Genomic DNA, 22,443 nt, shown 5'->3' with positions numbered 1-22,443 from the left:
GAATGTTTGTGGTCAAATTTGGTTACAATCCATGCAGAACTCTATGACTAGTAGTGATTTATAGGATTTACCTTTATTTCCCCTATTGAGCTCCGCCCCTCCTGCCCCCAGGGGCTCAGAGCTAAAATTTATACAAGTTCTGTTCACCTTCTCCTAAGGATGTTTGTGGCCAAATTTGGTCACAATCCATGCAGAACTCTAGGACAAGTAGTGATTTATAGGATTTACCTTTATTTCCCCTATTGGGCCCCGCCCCTCCTGCCCCCGGGGGCTCAGAGCCAAAATTTATACAAGTTCTGTTTCCCTTCCCCAAGGATGCTTGTGGCCAAATTTGGTTACAATCCATGCAGAACTCTATGACTAGTAGCGATTTATAGGATTTACCTTTATTTCCCCTATTGGGCCCCGCCCCTCCTGCCCCCGGGGGGTCAGAGCCAAATTTTATACAAGTTCTGTTCCCCTTCCCCAAAGAATGTTTGTGGCCAAATTTGGTTACAATCCATGAAGAACTCTATGACTAGTAGCGATTTATAGGATTTACCTTTATTTCCTATATTGGGCCCCGCCCCTCCTGCCCCCAGGGGGTCAGAGCCAAATTTTATACAAGTTCTGTTCCCCTTCCCCAAAGAATGTTTGTGCAAATTTGTTACACAGAATTTGGTTACAATCCATGGGGGTAGAGCTACTAGTGGGGCCAATTGGTAAATCATGGAACTCTATGACAGTAGCGATTTATAGGATTTACCTTTATTTCCCCTATTGGGCCCCGCCCCTCTGCCCCAGGGGCTCAGAGCCAAATGTTCTGTTCCCTTCCCCAAGGATGTTTGTGGCCAAATTTGGTCACAATCCATGCAGAACTCTATGACATAGTGATTTAAGGAATGTTGACACAGTTCTGTTCACCGCCCTTCGGCCGTTAAAAACAATAAATTTCTTCCCAAGGATTGTCTCCCTCTAAGTGACAGTCTAAACAAATAACTTGTCTTACAATCAGGTAAACAGAGATGTCAGAGAAAACTCTTAGAGTGTTTACCTAAGTCTAGGACCCATCTGTATGTCATTAACGTAAATGGTCAAACCCAACACGCTGTACTAACAGTATTCGGCTTAGAGGTCTAGAAACCCTCAGACTGAAGACTTTCGAAATATTGCAGCTAGAAGGTCTAGAAACCTCGATCTGAAGATTAATCTAACATATTGTCATAATGGAAGGTCAGAACCTCAGCATCTGAAGATTATCAGTAATATGAACTTATGAAAGCGGACAATCGTAGCGTACATTATTGTCAGCTTAATGTAAAGGTCTATGGACCCTCAGCATCTGTCCAGGTATAATTAGACAAAATGATAAACCGAATTCTATGTTGGTGTTGTTGATACAGGCTAATATGTTGATGAATGGGAATACTAGAATGACACAGGTACAAATTAAAGCAAGAAATTCTATCCTATAATACATAAGATCAGATTGTTATTGATCTTTTATCAGATTCTTTCCAAAAATTATTTCACTGTTTTGTTAAAAATAAATACACAATTCAGAAAAAAACCTATTAATGTTAAGATGTATTTTGTTTACGTACCTAATTCAGAGTTGCCCTTTGCCTAATCGTAAATGAACTGTTACAGCAGAAAAATGCTTTTGTAATGATATATCATGAGTATAGAGTTATCACTTGTGTTACCCTACCGTGACTGACTCATGCGTGACGAAACACATCATTTCCTCATAAACAATATCACATGCCTCATTTCATCAACAACATGATTTTTTTTTTTAAAACAGTGACATCATATATCTGCACAAGTTTGATGGCTCTTCATAAGCCTCCACCTTCCATTAGGCTATCCCCAACCAAGTCAATGTTGATATAATTCTGATATATACGAGTTTAATACGTCAATTGTCAAGAGATGTCTTTCCTGTCCACCGTTTGATCAGGAAATAGGTCCAGTAGCCCGAGTTAAATCTGGCTCATAGTTAATCATAGAATAAACCATCTGGAAAATGAATGTTGCCAAACACAACGCTCACATCCAATCCCGCCCCACCTCAAGCATGAACTGACGCAAATATGTCCTTGAGATTAGAGAAACAAAGTAATGATGTCATTTCATGTCAAAACACCATTATTGTTATCTAAGCAAACTTCAAGAAACAAATAATGACCAAATTTGTACACACCAAAAAACATAATTTCATATACATGTTTATCTTACATATGAATATCCAAAAAATTGTCTGTTTTGGCATAAATGGATAGCTACAGAAAAATCTTTCGTACCTAAAAACAATGTTATATTTATAGTACAGGTACGTTAAACACCTTAAACTCAACTCAAACCTCTCACTTTTGCTTGTCTTCCTACCATCCATTCTACCAATAGCTATTTTATGAAATAACAGTAGAATAAACTCTATTGTAGAAGTATCATAAAAATCGTCAATGTAACCAAATGACTTTATTGGAAGATTTGGAAATCAGGGACACATCAATCTAGACGAAGAATCAGGCTCTGGGCTGACTCATCAGGATGATCATCAGAGAAAGACAAATGCTCGCTGATTCATATAAGACTTTGTGCCACCTACAACTTGAGTTATCACATGGAAAACAACATATAGTTCTAATTATAGTGACCTTGACATTTGACCTTTATATCTGAAAAGGAATCTGCAGCACGTAATTTTGTTAAGGAGGGTCTGTGTGAGGTTTCAGCATCATAAGCCCAAAGGAACTAAATCATCACAGAGAACGAATGTTCTTTTGTAACAGCAACCTTGACCGACATTTGGACATGTAAAAACCATCCAAAGGAAGTGTTCTTTGTAATGTGGTATAAGGAAGATATGTATCAAGTGTAACTTTTATTGACCATAGCTTTCTTTATTGATTATATGACAAAAATATATTTTATGAAATTATACTCCAAACAAAAGAATGCCAAAACAATAAGTCAAATTGACTGCATCTTGGATGACTTTTGACTATGAAGGTCATGTGAAAATAAAACAAAGCAGTCATGATAAACGGCAATACAATGATCTAATGTAATGGATATAAACCTACTAAAATACAATACATTTGGCACTTCTCCTGACTAATATAAAGTAAACATATCAAAGTTGTTTTGTTGGTGGCATGCCTGGATCATTCCTCATATTCTCAATAAAACTAACATGTGTTCCATTTATTTATCATTCTGCTTCCTATTTATAAGTCTAGGGAGATTCCAGGGATTGCTGCTCTGTCCTGGGTCCATTAGCATTGGTTTTCTGACAGAACAGTAGCCATTTTATGGGCCACATATGTCTGATTTGTATCATCTAATACCACCAATCTGACCATACAGGGTTGGTGTATTTATTGGAGTGGGCCCTACAGAAGAGTGGTCTTCCCTTGGTATTGAAGCATTAAATTTTATTCAAAACCTTACAATGTAATGTCATTGCATACTGTGCAATATGTATATAGCATACCATACATTGTCTACAGTAATAAAAGTTTAACTACAATAACGGTCAAGTCATGGGTCACTTCACTTATTGGGCCAATTAAGGTAATCATTTCACATATTGGACCAAATATGGTAATCTACCAATTAATTTTTGACAAAAAACTGTTGGCAGCATTTTAAACTTGTTCAAAATTCTTAATGTTGAGAACATAACAAATGGCTGTGTTGATTATGTCTATATCTCATAACATTTATATGTCCTCATGTATAGTGTAGAAGGTGGATACATAATTTATTGGAAATAACAGAACTTTGTAATACTGGAGATATAGGTAGCTCTAGGTAAAATTCCTACATCTATCAAGGTCACTACACATGTCTGATCTGCAGAACGTTTGAATCTAATCCAAAACCACCCAGTTCTGCCATCATTAGAGCGAAATCTCTGCCAGCCAGAGGACTGAGGGCCCGATTACACATGTGTTACATGGTTACAGGCATGTGTATCCACACTTCAGGTTTACCGCACATTCTTTTTATCTTCTCAAGAATTTCTGAAGTGTACTTAGCAACACTGGTGAAACTAAGAATATATCCTGGATGTTATTGTTATAGAATGTACCGCAGGTCGTTATAATTGCTTTAATGTAATAGATTCAAACAAATGGATTACATAACATATGAATGCGGATATAATTTTATGATCTGTATTGTACCACATTATTAAACATTCCAAGTTAACGGAAGCTAACTGGATTGTGTGCATTGTAGATCTTGTATTGAAAACACATTGTTCAGGCATGCAGAGCTATGTATACATATATATATATATTGGAACCTATCGAAGAAAATATAGCTGGCAAAGGTACTTTGGCTTTTTTTTTTTTTGGAAAATTCACAAATAAAACTTTTAATAACATTTGATGCATTAGGCACAGCATTAAAGCAAAATACAAGGTCCCAAATTCTTAAATTAGTACAGGATTTTTTTTAATCATGGTTTCCAATTGACTACATAAGCTTTGCTTGGAGCAATTATTCAATCCTATAATGCTTTACTAATTTATCAATGGTGAAAATTTAACAACACATATTTGAATTTGAGCTAAATATAAAGAAACCAGCCTGGACTCATAAGCTATCAACATTTTATATCATCAAATATGGTGAGGGTTTAAAAACAGTGCAAACAAAAAAACAACTGAAAATTAAATGGTGTAGGCACAGATTTAGAATCTGTTCCTTCTGAACAAACATCATACCAGTTCTAGACAATACCCTTATTGGTACCAGCCACGATTTATGGTAGGCGATACTAAAATGGCCAATTCCCAACAGAAAATATCTTCGACTGGCTATTTTTACCAACAATCAATATTGTAGTTCCATTGTGAATACGGACTAGTGAAGTCAATTATAACAATGGGCACACTGAACCCTATTTTAGATTATATCGAATTAATTTGAGAAAAGACAAAATCATTTACATTATTATGGTAATAGAATTTCTTTAATTTACTGCGGAAGACTGTTTGTTTCCATGATTGTTCAGCACCGCTGCTGGACGACGGTCAGCCCTGACCGTTATTATAACTGACCAATAAGATCAATACTGACCAATAATGAGAAGCTCTTAGACCTCACAATCAAATCAGGTTCACCACCTCTCCTGACCGTCTAGACTGGACTCTACATTTTCATGGTACTTTTTCATAATGTCTTCAGCACCAGTCGCTGGAAACGTCTCCAGCAAAAGTCAATCGGTGGTAATATCATTAGTACATCCATCAGATCTGTTTAGCTGGAGCCGCAAATTATCCAATACTGACAACTTGACAAACTACATATTCTCTTTACCACAAAATGCTTCATCAATTCACATATCATTCCTCAAAACATTTGTCATGTGCAGATGCCAGCGATTCCTTTGCAGAAATATCACTGATCGTTTTATAACCTGTATTCCTTCAATGTGAAGATTTTTCATATACAGAAAAAAACCAAATCATTACTTCCATAACTCCATGTTCTATAAAAGTCTTCATTACTTAGGATATCATTGTAATTAGCTATCTTGGTATCAAATGCATTTATATATATACTGCAAGCTACAAAATTCAAGGGCCTTTAATCATGAAATCTGAAACTTGAGCAAATACAATTTTTTTCTTCTTCAAGAATAACACTTTGTTTTGGAAAACCATTAGAATTGAAATCTTATAATATGTAGCTCAAGTGTTTCAAAAACTCATTTATGCAACACCAACCGGGAAAAATCAGTTGATGATGCAATGAAAAGTTATTATCCATGCTAATCCATATGGAAATATGGGCTATTGAGCCATGAGTTTTAGATGGAAGACAGGAGGCCAATGGGCGGTATGACAACACGTGTCGGAACCCTGTAGGGCAAAGCAACAATCTCACAACGTGCTAATTAACCTTATAAAAACTGGCACTTCCAGTTCTCCGTCTGCTCGTTTCAGCAATAAATAGCAATATCACAACACACATCAAAAGAGAAAAAAAAGTTGAAACCTAAAGAAGAATGAAGGAAAACTTGTTAGAAATGACGAAAACACTCGGCAGTATTTTTTCATTATAGACCTTTTAAATTCTATCAACAATTTTCAAAAGCCTTCAGTCAATTGGTCATTAGGTATGTTTACACCAGGGAATGGACCGATATTAGGAGAATAGCTTTTTATTGACCAGTGGATGTCAACCTAACGTGTAACATCATACAGCTAATGAAGTCAGCCAGCCACGCCAATAAACAGGATTCCTTCATTACTTGACAATCAGCAATCGGCCGTCAGTCGAACAGCGTCTTTCACACCATCGATGTCAGCAACTTTATGTATTAAAGATATTTTATATCAATATGAGTGAAAGCCTTTGCCGGTGGGAAAGTTTGAATGAACAGTTTTCAAAGCTCAATCAATACTATCAAAGAGGAGAATGGTTATCCAGTCTATATAACACAAAATGTTTAATCCGCTGTTGGTTACTCGCAGGATCTCCATTAGGTACATATTACTAACGATAAATGGCTGGGATCAATACTTCCCTGTACAGGGTTCAACATAGAACATTTCATATGAAATGCTATGAAAATCATACATTATAAAATGCTTTACTAGATTCCAATCAAATCTAACATACTGTAACTGCTAAACAGTCTACTTCGATAAAGCATCTCTCCAAAGCTTTAGGACAGTAACTGATATACATTTAAATAGAACAAAAGCATTTGTAGTGACATCATATGCTTTACTGTGAATTAACAACTTCCATTGCTTCATGAAAACAAAGGTATAATTATATATTATCTACTGTAAACAATTGCATCCATGGAAACCATTTTAAAACACAAAACCAAGTCAGCGCATGCACACAAACTTTCTGTGTTGTTATAATGTCATTGTAGACCATTATATTCTTATACTCTTAAGATCATAATTGACCTCTGACCTCATAAATCACTTGCCGACACTCCAGTGTTTGATTCATTATTCCACTTATGACCTTTGACTACGTAATCTATCAATTTGTTTTGACCTTTGACTATTTAACACCAACTGATCTATAAATAGAGCTGAACTTTGACCTCCAGAGAAGTGTATGGATTGATCTGCAGAATTGGAATTCATTAATCTGCTCCATGTTATTGTGTGGAAAACAAATCTATCAATCAGCATTAGCCATGAGAGTCCATGACAGCCATTGCCATGGTTACTATTGACTGACAAATAAGTGGAACCGTATCATTATGGGTAGGTTAGCAAAATAACGAAATTGATGGTAGGTGCTACAGAATTAATGTCAGTATGTAAAATTGTTATCTAGTACTATTTGATTATCAGATATTCATCAAGCAGAACTGAATTAGTAACTCAAAGAGTATCACATGTCCAATAAACCTGAACCCAAATGACTTGTAAACAATCAATAACTTCATCAATTACAATACATCACCAGCTCGACACTTATTACTTCATTATCAGGCAATAAAACATATATTACTACTAAGGACGTAATTATCATTATAGACCTTTTACAAAATCAAACACAAACCCATAGAACTTCTTATGAAATCTTAATCATGTATGTGCTTAGTTAATGCTTAGCAAGCAAACACCTAGATGAATGGGACTAGGGTCTGTGTAAAGGATTATCAGAGTGACAGTAGCCCCCTGAGGAATTTGTCAGAAGTGTTGGACGGCAGCTAACAATGGCGCCAGACAGTGCAGCCAACTGAAACACAACTAGATGTAAAGGCTATAAAGGCCTCTAGCCCCTAACACAATTCCTTGAATGTCTGTACAGACAATTGGACAAAGATTGGCCATCACCAGGATGCCAAGACTGAAACCATTGGCCGCTGTCCAAAGTTGCAGCAGAATGTCACATAATGCTTAACAAACCCTATTCTCACAGCGGAGCCAGCTACCACCACCACAATGGTATCTTGGCCAGTATTTACCATCCTCCCTGGTTAAAGTTCCAATCAATACATATAGAAGATCGATGCCTGCTCTCACACAGCACACGTTTCACCAAACATGTACAAGACAAAACCTGTGTTCTATGGCAATTGTGTACATGGCAGGCAGCTATACATTACACCCGTGTAAGTCATGATAGGTCATTGTGTAGACCCCAGACATAGGGAGGCTCCCAAAGTAGCTAAGACTCAGTTTGATGACAAACTACTTAATCCTTAATTTGCAGAATTTCTTATCTCAAATGTCAATCAAGACTGGCATACAGTGGTTTTTACATTTGAATTGGTTCAGTGATATATTGCCAAGTCAATATTATGAGAAAAAGATGTCATTTCTTGACTTTATTCTGTTGATTTCATTAAAGTGTGTTGTTATATATCATGATGCAACATTAGTATGTCTACATTTTTATCACATTCCATCAAAACGTACTGAACTGATGCCACCTGATTACACCGTTCATGCCACTATGATATATCATTGTAGAATACTATTATAAAGGCCTAAATTATAAAATAGAAAAATGTCATACTATTACTGTCTACTGTCACACTCAGAATGCTCCATAAAACAATTTATACCCTGCCTCAATTGAGGATGCAGTTGTATCAGTAATATGTCATAACGTCTTAGATGATGTTCTTGTTCAAATGATGCCATAAGGGTACCAATGGCTTTCTTGTTCAAATGATGCCATAAGGGTACCAATGGCTTTCTTGTTCAAATGATGCCATAAGGGTACCAATGGCTTTCTTGTTCAAATGATGCCACAAGGGTACCAATGGCTTTCTTGTTCAAATGATGCCATAAGGGTACCAATAGCTTTCTTGTTCAAATGATGCCACAAGGGTACCAATGGCCTTCTTGTTCAAATGATGCCATAAGGGTACCAATGGCCTTCTTGTTCAATTGATGCCACAAGGGTACCAATGGCCTTCTTGGTCAAATGATGCCATAAGGGTACCAATGGCTTTTTTGTTCAATTGATGTCACAAGGGTACCAATGCAGGTGTTCTTGTTCATAATACGCCATAATTTTTGACCAATGACGTTCTTATTAAAGTAACACAAAGTACTTTGTTTTCTTAATAACCGCTGTGCTAATATACAGTATGGTACATTGTGTTATTTCAATTTATCTGTATCTGCTTCCAATCTTACAATCATCTTGCGGCATAATAATTACAAAACCATGAGTAATCATGAAAAATCTAATCGATGAGTCACAGTTGGTGGTGAAAATATTTAATCAGGGATTAATAAATTGATTGATTAAAACATTAATACAACGCTGGCTGAGACAACACATGTTGCCACTGTGACACAAACTTAATACATTAGTGGGCAAAAGATGCTATAAACAAAATTAATACTTATTGTGGACACAAGATGTTAACATTAAAAGATAACATCCTCGTTAACAATATGCATATCAGTAACACAGGAATTAAGATCTCTATAAAGGGTGATTAGGCAACACAATATCTGTTGTGGGTTATTCTAGTATTCCACAAAATTAGACATTGGACATGTTTCATCCTTAAACTGGCAGAAGAAAATCTTTGATGGAAATTAAAATAACAACAGCTCAGAACTAGGGGGTTCTTGATTTTGATCCTATACACCTTAGGCTGTACAACAAGTCATTCACATATGCAACAAAGACAATAGATATGGGGTTTTTTTTTGGTGAAAAATGGTAAAGGAAAAACATCAATGAAAATATACTATAGAGTACTTTAACTAGCATATTATGGACTTGTTCCTACGGGTTTATGGCTGAGGTGCTCCTACACACTTCTGAGCTTTAAATATATATTGACAGCCAAGGTCAACTCAAAACTCATCAAGGTCATTTTCAACTTCCAATCTACTGCAAATGTTTACTTTAACAACAATCTTCCAATAACAATGAATTACAGGAGTGAAGAACTTGAGAGAGGATCTATTACCACCATTTATTTCTGTATCAGGAATATAATCTTGTTTCATCAGCAGCAGTGAAGGAAAACAACTATAAATGTTCTCAGTAATGCCTGTTGACTGTTGAGGAATGAGATATATGTGGATTTGTGTGTCGGACTGTAGGAGAGCTTTCTATATCACAGTAGTAGCTTTGTATAGATATAAGATAGCTTTCCTTTACCACTTTGACACCCCACAAGGTTAAAACTTATCTTGTTTGTTCTAATCATCTCCGTCATCAAATTACTACCTCAATCAGAAAATTACTTTACAGCGTTTTAAAGGAACACATTACTTAGAAATTATCTCGTCATCAAAAGTATACAGGTCATTGAAAGGTTCTTGTTACTTCCTGAGATTCATTTTTTCCTAAAACAATAAATGTTGAAGAATGACAAAAACTACTATGCAGGATAGCTTTTAACCTTAACTGTGTATCTTATCTATTACATGATAAGTATGACTCATTGATACAAAAATAAACAACAAATGTCTTACTTCCATAAACAATTTTTACCACTTATGCAATTATTTGTATTTGATAAGAAATGGCAACTGGGACAAGTTCTTCTAATTTATGTCCAAAAACATCCAAAACACATGGAACAACATTTCTTTATCTCAAACAGTTCTAGGAAAGAAGCATTTCATCCATAGATCAAAAGAATAATTATTTTATAATCCCATTGTAATCCTATCAAAATGTTTACAAGACAGCAATATTTATCAAAAGTCCAAGAAGAGGATTACATTTATCTTGATCCCGATCTACTCTGATCAGAAAACCCCAGAATTTGTTCTTTCAACAATAAAATTTTCACAGCATCTGATATAAATAAACATACATACAAAAACAGTAACACATGGTAGATCTAACATTACATGGTGACAGATGGTTCATCTTGGACACTCGATTGAATGTCTTTTTGGTTACATACAACAAACCACACCATTTTATTGTAACACTATACTACCATGTGAAAAAATCTATAACATCGTAATCATTATGGATGACACTTTTAGTGGATTTGCTCTAATATAACACAATTTTCAAAGGTCAAACATCTATAGCAACAAGTTTCAAGGTCAAACATACAGCAATATGAGAACATATCCAATAAGTGACATTCTACGAAGATCGTATATCTATACCAGATATTTGAAGTTTAAAACTAGCAATCAATCTCAAACTTTTGCGAGGGCTTACTTAGATAGCAACATTTTTCAAGGTCAAACTTCCATAGCAATATATCTCAAGGTCAAACCTCCATATAGAAACACCATTCAAGGTCAAACCTCCATAGAAATATGATTTAAGGTCAAACCTCCTTATAGAAACATGATTCAAGGTCAAACCTCCATAGAAATATGATTCAAGGTCAAACCTCCATAGAAATATGATGCAAGGTCAAACTTCCTTTAAACATGATTCATGATAATTTCACCATTGGCAGAGGTCATTAATGTTGACATCTAGCCAAGATCATACCTCTGTAAGACCATTTCATGGGAAAGCCTTAAGAACAGCTAAGTTGTAAAACTTTATAACATTGCAAAACCACATAGAAAGTGAATCTGTAACAGGAGAGAGATGTATATAATCTTTGAGAAGAGTATATAGCCTACACATGTACAACCCCCCCTCAATCGTTCAGAGAACATCTGCCCACACTGGTGTTACTGATAGAGAGATAATCCACCCCCTCCCTAAACACAGAGCTTGTCTTCTGGTGCATCAAGTCTGAGCACATCAAAATTCCACAAGTCTTTTTGATAGAGAACTTATAAACAAGCAGCTGACCTAGCAATATACTGGGTCCTTCTCCTTACAGCATCTCTTAACTTTACTGAGATCAGAAAACCTGACACACGTGCCTGAACACACAACATATACAGACATTCTTCTAAAATAAACAACACCAACAACCACAAGACTGTACTGCTGAAGCACAGTGTAAGGTAAAGTGTCTCAAATTCTCAGGTATTTAATTACCTCTCTGTAGTCAGGAATCTACAGATGTTCACAAATGATGGAACAGAATACAGTAAAGGTTTTTTCCCCACTAATATCTATAGGAAATGGACCAATCTCGCTTATTTACATAATGAATTACAGGTTGTTATTTAATGCTACATCCACTTTGTGGTGCTATCTCACTGAATCACACAACCAACTACAGGACATGATCTAACATAGTGAAAGGTATTAAAGTTAACAATATTTGCTGATTTAGCTATTATTTCTCTTTCCTATCTGTTAGCTTATTTTAAATTATGTCAATCCCACCGATGAGCATCACAAACCTGTAAGTACCCCACACTGTTTTCTCATTTCTCACTGCTTCCATTTTTGTGGCAACAGCAAAATCTAAAATATTTGCCTCATTGGACAATTATTGGTTCATTAGGGTATGCATTCATATATATGTAGCAGATATTTCTCTTACCAAATATGCCAGCTCTATACAATTGTATGTAATAATTAAAAGAAAGCGATATTAGGAAAAACCTTGAATTTAAACTTTCTGAGTTAAAATGCAGACTGTTTAACATTAGGTATTAACATAAGTTGTACATACCAATAATGACAATACATAATGTAATTACAGCCTTCGACAACATCATAGCTCATCTATACTTAAACGGCACTGTTAACACTACCTAAATCGTGCCATTAATGTATTGATGACAATATTACAGATCACCCATAGTTATGAATAAATCACAAGCCAGCTATATATATATATACATACAACATCATATTTGTCCACAGATTAATAAGGTTCAAATGATAGACCCACACCTGACAACAATGGTAACGTGTTTACTGGAATGAGAGATGATAATCCCTGTATACCAAGGAGAAAGGCCTACCTGATGTGTAGAACTAGAAAATGTTACTGGAATGGTATGTAGTGATCCTCCTCACATTATCTGCCAGGGAACATCCATACACACACACACACCCTCACACACACAAACAGAAGACTTTAGTGTGGAATCGGTGTGCCACCATTACAGAGTCCACATCTCTCCATGTCCACAACCATATGTGTTTTGTCAGAGCCACAATAATCCCTCCACACAGTAGTATTATAAATCCACACAAAATGTTAATGGTATCCAGCCAGTATTAGGAATTCTCTACAGTAGATAGATAGCTGCACAGTGTGGTGTTAACCAGTACATACAGGCGTCTTACACAGACCCCCACATCATCTCACTGATATAATAATCCAGAATACCCCCAGTGGTCAGTGGTGTGATCACAGTGTCCAGTGGAGTGGTGGTAGTGACCCAGTAAATCCTATATGTTACAGTGACATCAGGTAGCCAGCTATATTGTTTAACACTCTGATATTTTAGGTTGGAATCACATATTGATAATCTATAATGGTATGTATGGTGGTGGTAAGCAATGGCCACTGGATTTTTCAAACAGCATGGACTGGTCCAAGCTTCCAACAACACAGTATGGTCATCAGCTGTGTGCAGGCCAGTATACACTAATCACATCATGATGTCATTATGTTGTCTTCATCAGCTAACCACGAGGATAGACAGACCTGCCTAACAGAACAGGGATAAACCACATCTGACTCTTCCTCCGACATTCACGGATCTATAGATGTCACAGGCAAATATTCTCTTGTCAACTAACACTAGGGCAGCTGATGAACTGATTAATTATAGATATCTATCATATATGGAATATATACAATATATATAGATACAGTAGTCAGAGATTTAAACAAGAGGCCCAGAGGGCCTGTATCGCTCACCTGGTTTTTTGTTAGTAATTATCACAAGACTCAGACAATTAGAAAAATAAGCAAAATTGACTCCCAAAGTTTAATTTTGAATCACAACCATACAATGATGCTATTGATACCATACAAATATGCTATCCAATACATAGGTTCAGAGACAAAGCAATTTATATGAAAAGAGTAGCCTAATTGACCTTTTGACCTCGCATCTATTGCCGTCTAAGGCCCCGGGGGTCAGCCCTATCATTTGTACAATTTCAAATCCCAACCCTATAAGGATGCTACCATTGCATTATAAGTGCTCTTCCATTCTTAGTTGCAGACAAGAAGTCGTTTATATGGAAATAGCTAAATTGACCCCTTTTGACCCCACCCTTCAGGCCCCCGGGTGGTCAGCCCCATCATTTGCAAAATTTTGAATTCAAACCCTATAAGGATGTAACCATTGCATTATGAGCGTAATCCCATGTTAAGTTGCAGAGAAAAAGTTATTTATATGGAAATTGACCACTTTTGACCCCGCCCCTCAGGCCCCCGGGGGGTCAGCACTATCATTTGCACAATTTTGAATTCCCACACTATAAGGATACTACCATTGTATTATGGGTGCTATAACGTGCTTAGTTTCAGAGAAGAAGTTGTTTATATGGAAATAGCCAAATTGGCCCCTTTGACCCGCCCCTCAGGCCCCCTGGGGGTCAGCCCCATCATTTGTACAATTTTGAATCCCCATCCTATAAGGATGCTACCATTGCATTATGGGTGCTATCCCATGCTTGGTTTCAGAGAAGAAGTCGTTTATATGGAAATAGCCAAATTGAACCCTTTTGACCCCGCCTCTCAGGCCCCCCGGGGGTCAGCCACATCATTTGTACAATTTTGAATCCCCAACCTATAAAGATACTACCATTGCATTATGAGTGCTATCTCATGCTTAGTTTCAGAGAAGAAGTCGTTTATATGGAAATAGCCAAATTGACCCCATTTGACCCCGCCCCTCAGGCCCCCGGGGGTCTGCCCCATCATTTGTACAATTTTGAATCCCCACCCTATAAGGATGCTACCATTGCATTATGGGTGCTATCCCATGCTTGGTTTCAGAGAAGAAGTCGTTTATATGGAAATAGCCAAATTGACCCCTTTTGACCCCGCCCCTCAGGCCCCCAGGGGGTCAGCCACATCATTTGTACAATTTTTAATCCCTACCCTATAACGATACTACCATTGCATTATGAGTGCTATCTCATGCTTAGTTTCAGAGAAGAAGTCGTTTATATGGAAATAGCCAAATTGACCCCATTTGACCCCGCCCCTCAGGCCCCGGGGGGTCAGCCCCATCATTTGTACAATTTTGAATCCCCACCCTATAAGGATGCTACCATTGTATTATGGGTGCTATCCCATGCTTGGTTTCAGAGAAGAAGTCGTTTATATGGAAATAGCCAAATGGACCCCATTTGGACCCCGCCCACAGGCCCCCGGGGGGTCAGCCCCCATCATTTGTACAATTTTGAATCCCCACCCAGTATAGGGATGCTACCATTGCATTATGGGTGCTATCCCATGCTTGGTTTCAGAGAAAGAAGTCGTTTATATGGAAATAGCCAAATTGACCCCTTTTGGCCCCCAGCCCCTCAGGCCCCTGGGGGGTCAGCCCCATCATTTGTACAATTTTCAGTTAGTAGCCCATAAGGATGCTACCAGCCAAATTTTGTTGAAATCCGACCAGCGGTTATGGAGAAGAAGTCGATTGTTGACGGACGGACGGACGGACGACGGACGGACGGACGACGGACGACGGACGACGGACGACGGACGCCGGACGCCGGACGCCACGGTATGGCATAAGCTCACCTTGGTCCTTCGGACCAGGTGAGCTAAAAACAGTGGCACAGATTGCCATTTTTGTCTGAAAGTCTGATGAGTGTTACATGATTCTCAAATAAATTGTCGTCAGTGTGCTGGGTGTGATCGATGTGGCAGGCTCTATATAGACTGAAAACACATCTACAAAAACTCTGAATATAGCCTGGCTAAAAGACATCAAGGCTCGTGTGGAATATTCATTTGAAAATGTCCTAAAGCTGCTACATTAGGCCAGAGGTAATCACAGCCTTTGCTCTGTAGATCCAGCCACCTTGGAGCGCCCAATCAATTAGTACTGCAGCCATTGTGATGTTACCATGGCAACACTCAGAATCCTTCTTTGGTAAAAAAGGTTGGTTGAGGGAGAAAAAATGGTTGGGTCTATTTTATATTTTCTTCTGGAATTCCGCTGTCATGATAGAGAGGCCAAATCAGACATTTCATGACTTTTCCTACTGAAACAGCGTACGTTAAATTTATCTATAGTCAAGTCCTGCACTGATACACGACCAATATGTCACATGATGAAATTAGCAGTCCATCAAATAATTGATCTATTTCCATTATTGCCACGGTGAAATTTTACAAGTCAAAAGTTACAGATAATGTCAAATCCAATACTTCTGAAGTTCATATTTCTCTGGTACACAATTTCATTTTGTTTTATTACTATGGAACAATATATAATTCTAAACATTAAAAGACATTGCAAACAAATGCTGCAATAGTGACATATTTTTACTTACCAAACTGGCAGTTACAATTACAATCTATAAGTTCATCTTTTCAAAATAACACCAAAATATTTATCAAGGAATGGAATTTAATCTTAACCAGATACTTCTCAAAATTGTCTCCAAATTTTGATTGGTACCATCGTAAGTATTTCAGAATTTAAACTTTTTCGACATTTTTATTTAGAACTAAAGTATTTAGAATTTGTTAGAAGGTAAGAATATAGGTATAATAATTAAATACCCCTTTTACAGCCATCGTAAATCAACAAACACCTTTCTAAAATAAAATCCATCAGGATGTTATACAGTAAGACCACTGTAACAACACATTAAGTGTCCTGTCAAGATAATGTTGACAAGACATGGAAATCAAGATAACCTAATCCGCTTTGTTTGCAGTTGTCAAAATTTAATACCTTATCACTGGTGGTTTTAACCATAAAAATAGTTTTAACATAAAAGATGCAAATCCCATTCGTCCATTTATTCAAAATTTTAATCCCCTCAATTTTCCAAAATGTGATAAATTTGTAAAATGTCAAGTAGTGCTTTGTTAATGCAAAATAAGGACATCTTCATCAGTTTCCTTGTGAAGTTAGATGTTTTACAGAGAATATAATTCGCCATCAACAGTTACCTCCCTTATTATCCCAAATGGTACACAAGTTATTGCTTTTGCATGATAAATACAGCCCTGTCGTCTGTTATTGACCACCAATTAATTAATGACATTTACACCACCATGAATTTGTAATAATACCCTCAACTACTATATATGTGATCAACTGAAAATTAACAATTGATTGCAATATTGCAGTGATAAAAAAATCCTATTGGTGATAACAGGCGTTAATATGCACGAGCCAGGCTTAGAAGGTGGGAGAAAGCCTAAGTACTCTGAGAAAAATCATAAATTCCAGCATAGCCTCCATGCTGTCTAAATTCACAATAGCATACATTTGCTGTTGTCTGAACTAGTTTGCAGCATAGTATTGTGTGCACTGATTAGTGAACTTACAGCGTACATTCAGCATTGCTGTTCAAGAGTTGGATCAAAGATTAACTGACAGTTGTTAACTAACATTATTCAGATCATATGGGAGATGTCAAACTAGCCTGTCCAATTCTGCCAATTACAAGATTTTAATCATTCAAACAATGTCAAATTGGGTAACTCATGGAACATTTCAAATATACTAAAAAAAAAAGCTTTGTTTACAGGCACATATACCACTGATTATAAATTATAATATATATTTAAAAGCGAGGAGTAGAAAATTCTCAGAATTTCAGCCAGACAACATCTGATGCCAGTGGCCTGTCTGTCAAGGACAGGACTTCATCCTTTTACAAATTCATGGCCAGTTTTCATATTCCATCCCCTAATTAACGGTCCAAATACTACAAACAAATTAACCTATTCACCCCTGGAATTCCATTATGGACTGGTCTATTCTTTGGTTTAGAACAACCTAAATGTGTTTTCAGGGGAGAATGAATTAATACTTTGAATTCCAATATTTCCATGAAGCTCCAATGATGAACCAGTCCCATAATTTGTTTCTATTTTAGATTGTTATATGAGGATTCATTTCTCAATTGATAAGAAGAATTTCTGTACCAATGGATCCGCTGATGTCTGAACACAAGTTTAAAGTAATTACAGGAAAAATTTGATACGGAAGTAGGGATATACCCAAGTGACATGAATAAGTTTGATTTTCCGTTGATAGTCACACCTTCCAAAGATTGTGACGTCGAATTTTAACAATTTTTTTTGTAAAATCGAAAGTAAATCATCCCATCCAGGTGGTTTTACATCTCAAAATAAATTTTGAGTTTAATGGCAAAAATAAGCAAATTAAATGACTTGTACATACCTGTAGCTGTGCCATGAATTATCTGAAAGATACAAATAACAACAATTAATATTGATCACATCATTAATTTCAGCATTTCCAAAATATTTAATATCAATCAAATTCACATGGTCATGCAAATTCAAATTTAAAAGAACTGTTATCATGGTGAGCGTCCAGAACATTGAATTGATTAGCATTTATAAGCATGGATAATATTGCCGGAGGTTGGTATACCAATGCTACTTTGAGATATATACTAAAGCTACAGATTGTCTGTAGGATTAATCCTAGGATGATTGGTACATTGATTATATGTCAATGTCTGTTTGTTTTATACGGCCAACACGATTCATCAACGTGTGGACACTTCTCATCAGACCTCATCTTACAACCTTGTCAAGGGGCGCTCGTAATACCAAACATAATACCGTAAATAAGACAATAAACATACCATGAGGCTCTCATTATTTTCTAATTGTTATAAAAAATATTATACAATAAAGTTGTTCATGTCTCTCTTTTGTTACCAAACATTATTACTATTGTAACTGTTACAATAAGCACACCAAGGGTTGGTCATAACTCGCTTATTGTTACCAAATATTATACCATAAATGTAACATAAGTACACCAAGGGTTGGTCATAACTCGCCTATCGTTACCAAATATTATACCATAAATGTCACATAAGTACACCAAGGGTTGGTCATAACTCGCCTATCGTTACCAAATATTATACCATAAATGTCACATAAGTATACCAAGGGTTGGTCATAACTCGCCTATCGTTACCAAATATTATACCATAAATGTCACATAAGTACACCAAGGGTTGGTCATAACTCGCCTATCGTTACCAAATATTATACCATAAATGTCACATAAGTACACCAAGGGACACCAATATCACAGTAAGCACATGTTCATATTACTTAAAACATGATGCCGTAAATATTATAGTAATTAAGTACACCAAGATTTCCCAATCACTCCCTTATTTGTTCCATACATTACACACTAACTGTAACAGTACACACATCAAACGTCGCTTATTGTTCTTATCACACCAACAATTTACCATGAATGGTATAACACAAGGATTTCGAGATACCTAAATACTGTGGGTAAAGTATGATTTACTGACGATAAGCCCCACCTTCTATGGATGGTGACAAAATCACAAAAAAATAATGTCACAATCCTCAGAAGACAATCAACAACTTCACTAAACTCAATCTTAAAATCAAACTTATTTTCATAAATCTTTATGCTATAGTTTGCACATAATCCATTAAAACATGATGTACAGGACTGCTCAGAAAATTGCAACTCAGTAAATCATTGTTTATATGAAAGTTTCAAAATTCACCTCATAAACTGGCTGAAACAGAAACAATTTTCTGACACCATTCAACACCAGGATCCCATCATAAACCCCAACATCACAGTCAAAACCACTGGTACTTCATCAGAATGATACAGAGTGTAGCTGGCAGGCCAACAACACAAGGGAATAGCGCCTCATATTTACAATACATTGTATATAAATCAAATAGCATTTGTCTTTTGAGACCAATATGACAGTGGTATTATTGGTGATCTGTCAGCAGTTTTAACATGTACAGTACAGGATCAGGGTTACTGATGCTTTTCAACTCAAATTTTGATTACAGGATGTCACTCATTTTACAAGATTTCAACCACTTCTGCTCTTCAAAACTCAATTTATTAAAAGATTTCAACCACTTCCGCTTTTCAAAGCAAATACAATTATTAAAGATAGAATATATGAGAAAGTTGCACTTAATTTCCCCAAATATCATAAGAATTTACCTTTAATCCAGAAATATTGATGTTTGCCTCTCATAAACTTAACTACATGGTTGAAATGTAAATTACTGTATAACATGAAATGTTGGTTGTTTTCGTTGTTGCCAATGAACCACAAATATAAAACCAACAGAATTGTTATCATACATTTATCAAGGCACTATGACATTAGCTAACCAAGAATAATTCCACTCCACAAAATGATTTTAAAGTTCTAAAATAAGAAAGAAAATACCCACAAACATTTCATGTTATACTTAACAAATTCACCCCTGAAGGCACATTTAGATGCTTCTAGTTCAAAGGTTGGAATAGTCCATTTTGGAATTTCAGGTGTGAATGAGTTAGATAGGCCCTATGTATCCTGTTGTAAAGACAGTGACCAGCAGACACATATCTCTCAAGACAGTGATCAGACCTACACACCTAATGGTACAACCTAATCAGTTACTACAGCTGGCCAGGGGTTCTACCCTACACAAAAAACACTTTATTTTGAAGATTTATTTGGTACTGCACTTTTACACATTATAGACATTTGTAAAATTCAAGGAAGTCTAGCCTAAGATTTCACACAATCTCACATCTTCATCAGATCAAGGGAAGCATTCTGTAAGTGTCATGATAAACAGCTTAAACTGGACTGAACAACTGATGAAATCTAGAAAAATGACATTTGTCTGAAATGACCATGCCTCCTCCAAGTTTAACACACAACATCCAGATCCATTGCATTAACTGCTAATCTTTCAGAAATCCCACCAAGTTATTGAGCATATCTCAATATTCCTCGTTCTTTACCAACTACATGCTAATTTGACCTATCAGAATCCCTGATTTCATTGCTATGGAAACAGATTTTTTCTAATATGTTTTCATATCATTTGAGATACTATTAAGATCATAACGTCATTGTTGAACAAGATATCACTACAATGTTATCATCGTCCTTCAAGATAATCTCATGTGGAGCAGTTGCCAGTTACTGAACGATTGGGTGTGTTTTTTCTCCGGGTACTCAGGCTTACATCCACCTATAAACTTGCCACATCATTAAGTGACTATGGCTGTTATAAGACATTAAACTTTATCAAACCAATCAAACCTCAAAGACATCAGACTCTTATTGATCAGATAAGAGTTGTTGCCCTTGTCTATTACATCATGCCTTTTGTAACTACCCTTTAAGACATCACCAAGTGGTTGCCCTCCACTAGGGACATCAAAGCTCTTCAATAACCAAACTACACTTCCCTCACACTGCCTCCTTTCTACATACACTTCTATTATTGGATATACAACTTCCATCAATAATCCTATATATCAGATCAGCACCATTCACATAATCCAAGATACACACCACCATCTTTCCTAGCTAATCGAGAGCTCCCAGGCTAAAATAAAGGCTGGCTAATATTGACGCTGCTGACAGACTATTCTTAGGCTTGTTTCCTTTGCAGTTACGTTAAAATGCCATTAGGACAGAGACAATGAAAATGGATAGTTCCCTGGGCCCCAACAACAAAATTACATCATTATTTTAGTCTATCCTGCTAGCTGCCTCACCAGAACATACAGTCTTACATCAATAATACTTTGTAGTCGGCCCCATCATGTCACAACAAAAATCGGAGGGTGGCACCCAAATGGATCGAAGAAGGTTCACAAAGTAACAATGGTGTATGTAAGAGACCAGCAGTGATGTGAAGTTTGTATACGCCATCTATCTAACAAAACTATTTAACTATAAAGTCTTTGTAACATAACCAGTGACAGTTTACTGATCCTGGATCAAATATCAAGTTATTTGAATGACGTTTTCTTCAAGGTCTGAAACATACAACACTCCTTGAATGATTGATTGGGTTTTACACATACAAAGTTTCCATACACAAATTTTGTCACAAGAACTGAAGACATTATCAGGTATTATATCGGCTAAAATCTATCACAAATTCAATTTCAGTCCAAAACACTGTCAGTCGAAAGGATTTCATGATTATAAGCTAATGCACCCAGATGTAATTTCTCGCATACAATTCATACAAACTAGATGTCTGGTACCCATGAACACTTAATCAGGACTCATATATCAAATAGCAAATCTATTGCAAAATACCAAACTAAGCATTCAGAAGAATACTATATCACTGAATGACACATAAAAATCTAAAAATAAACAGACATTAATTTCAAGGGCAGCTATCCAAATTTCTCATTACCTATTCATTTGTAGGAACTTAGCGTGAACACCAAAATAACAATATTCTACATTCCAATAGCCTGGCATACATCTTTCAACCCTCCGACTTAAAACTCCATTGACGTATATATGCAGTAACAGTACATTGAATGTCAAAAGGTCACGGGATTGACATACACAAGAGGGATGATGATGATCTGCATCATAAGCTACAGGAAGGTTTCTCCGTCAGGAGTAGTCACG

The 22,443-nt window shown here is 36.4% G+C and overlaps 1 protein-coding gene across 10 annotated transcripts in view; it reads right to left on the bottom strand.

Moving 5' to 3' along the window:
* LOC138336806 (plasma membrane calcium-transporting ATPase 2-like) overlaps positions 1-22,443 on the bottom strand; it is a 135,770-nt gene that overhangs the window by 59,983 nt on the left and 53,344 nt on the right. For 8 of the 10 annotated variants that reach the window (XM_069286393.1, XM_069286387.1, XM_069286394.1 and 5 more), the window contains one exon: positions 18,186-18,207. The gene's annotated coding sequence lies outside the window, so the exon portion shown is untranslated. Of the gene's footprint in view, positions 1-1,583; positions 1,678-12,806; positions 15,088-18,185; positions 18,208-22,443 lie in introns of those variants that run through there. The other 2 variants (XM_069286391.1, XM_069286392.1) reach the window with 2 other exon arrangements.

The sequence above is a fragment of the Argopecten irradians genome, chromosome 12 (genome assembly GCF_041381155.1).
Source record: "Argopecten irradians isolate NY chromosome 12, Ai_NY, whole genome shotgun sequence".
Lineage (NCBI taxonomy): Eukaryota > Metazoa > Mollusca > Bivalvia > Pectinida > Pectinidae > Argopecten > Argopecten irradians.
The sequence above is the reverse complement of the archived record's forward strand: the minus strand, read 5'-3'. Positions and strand labels throughout refer to the sequence as shown.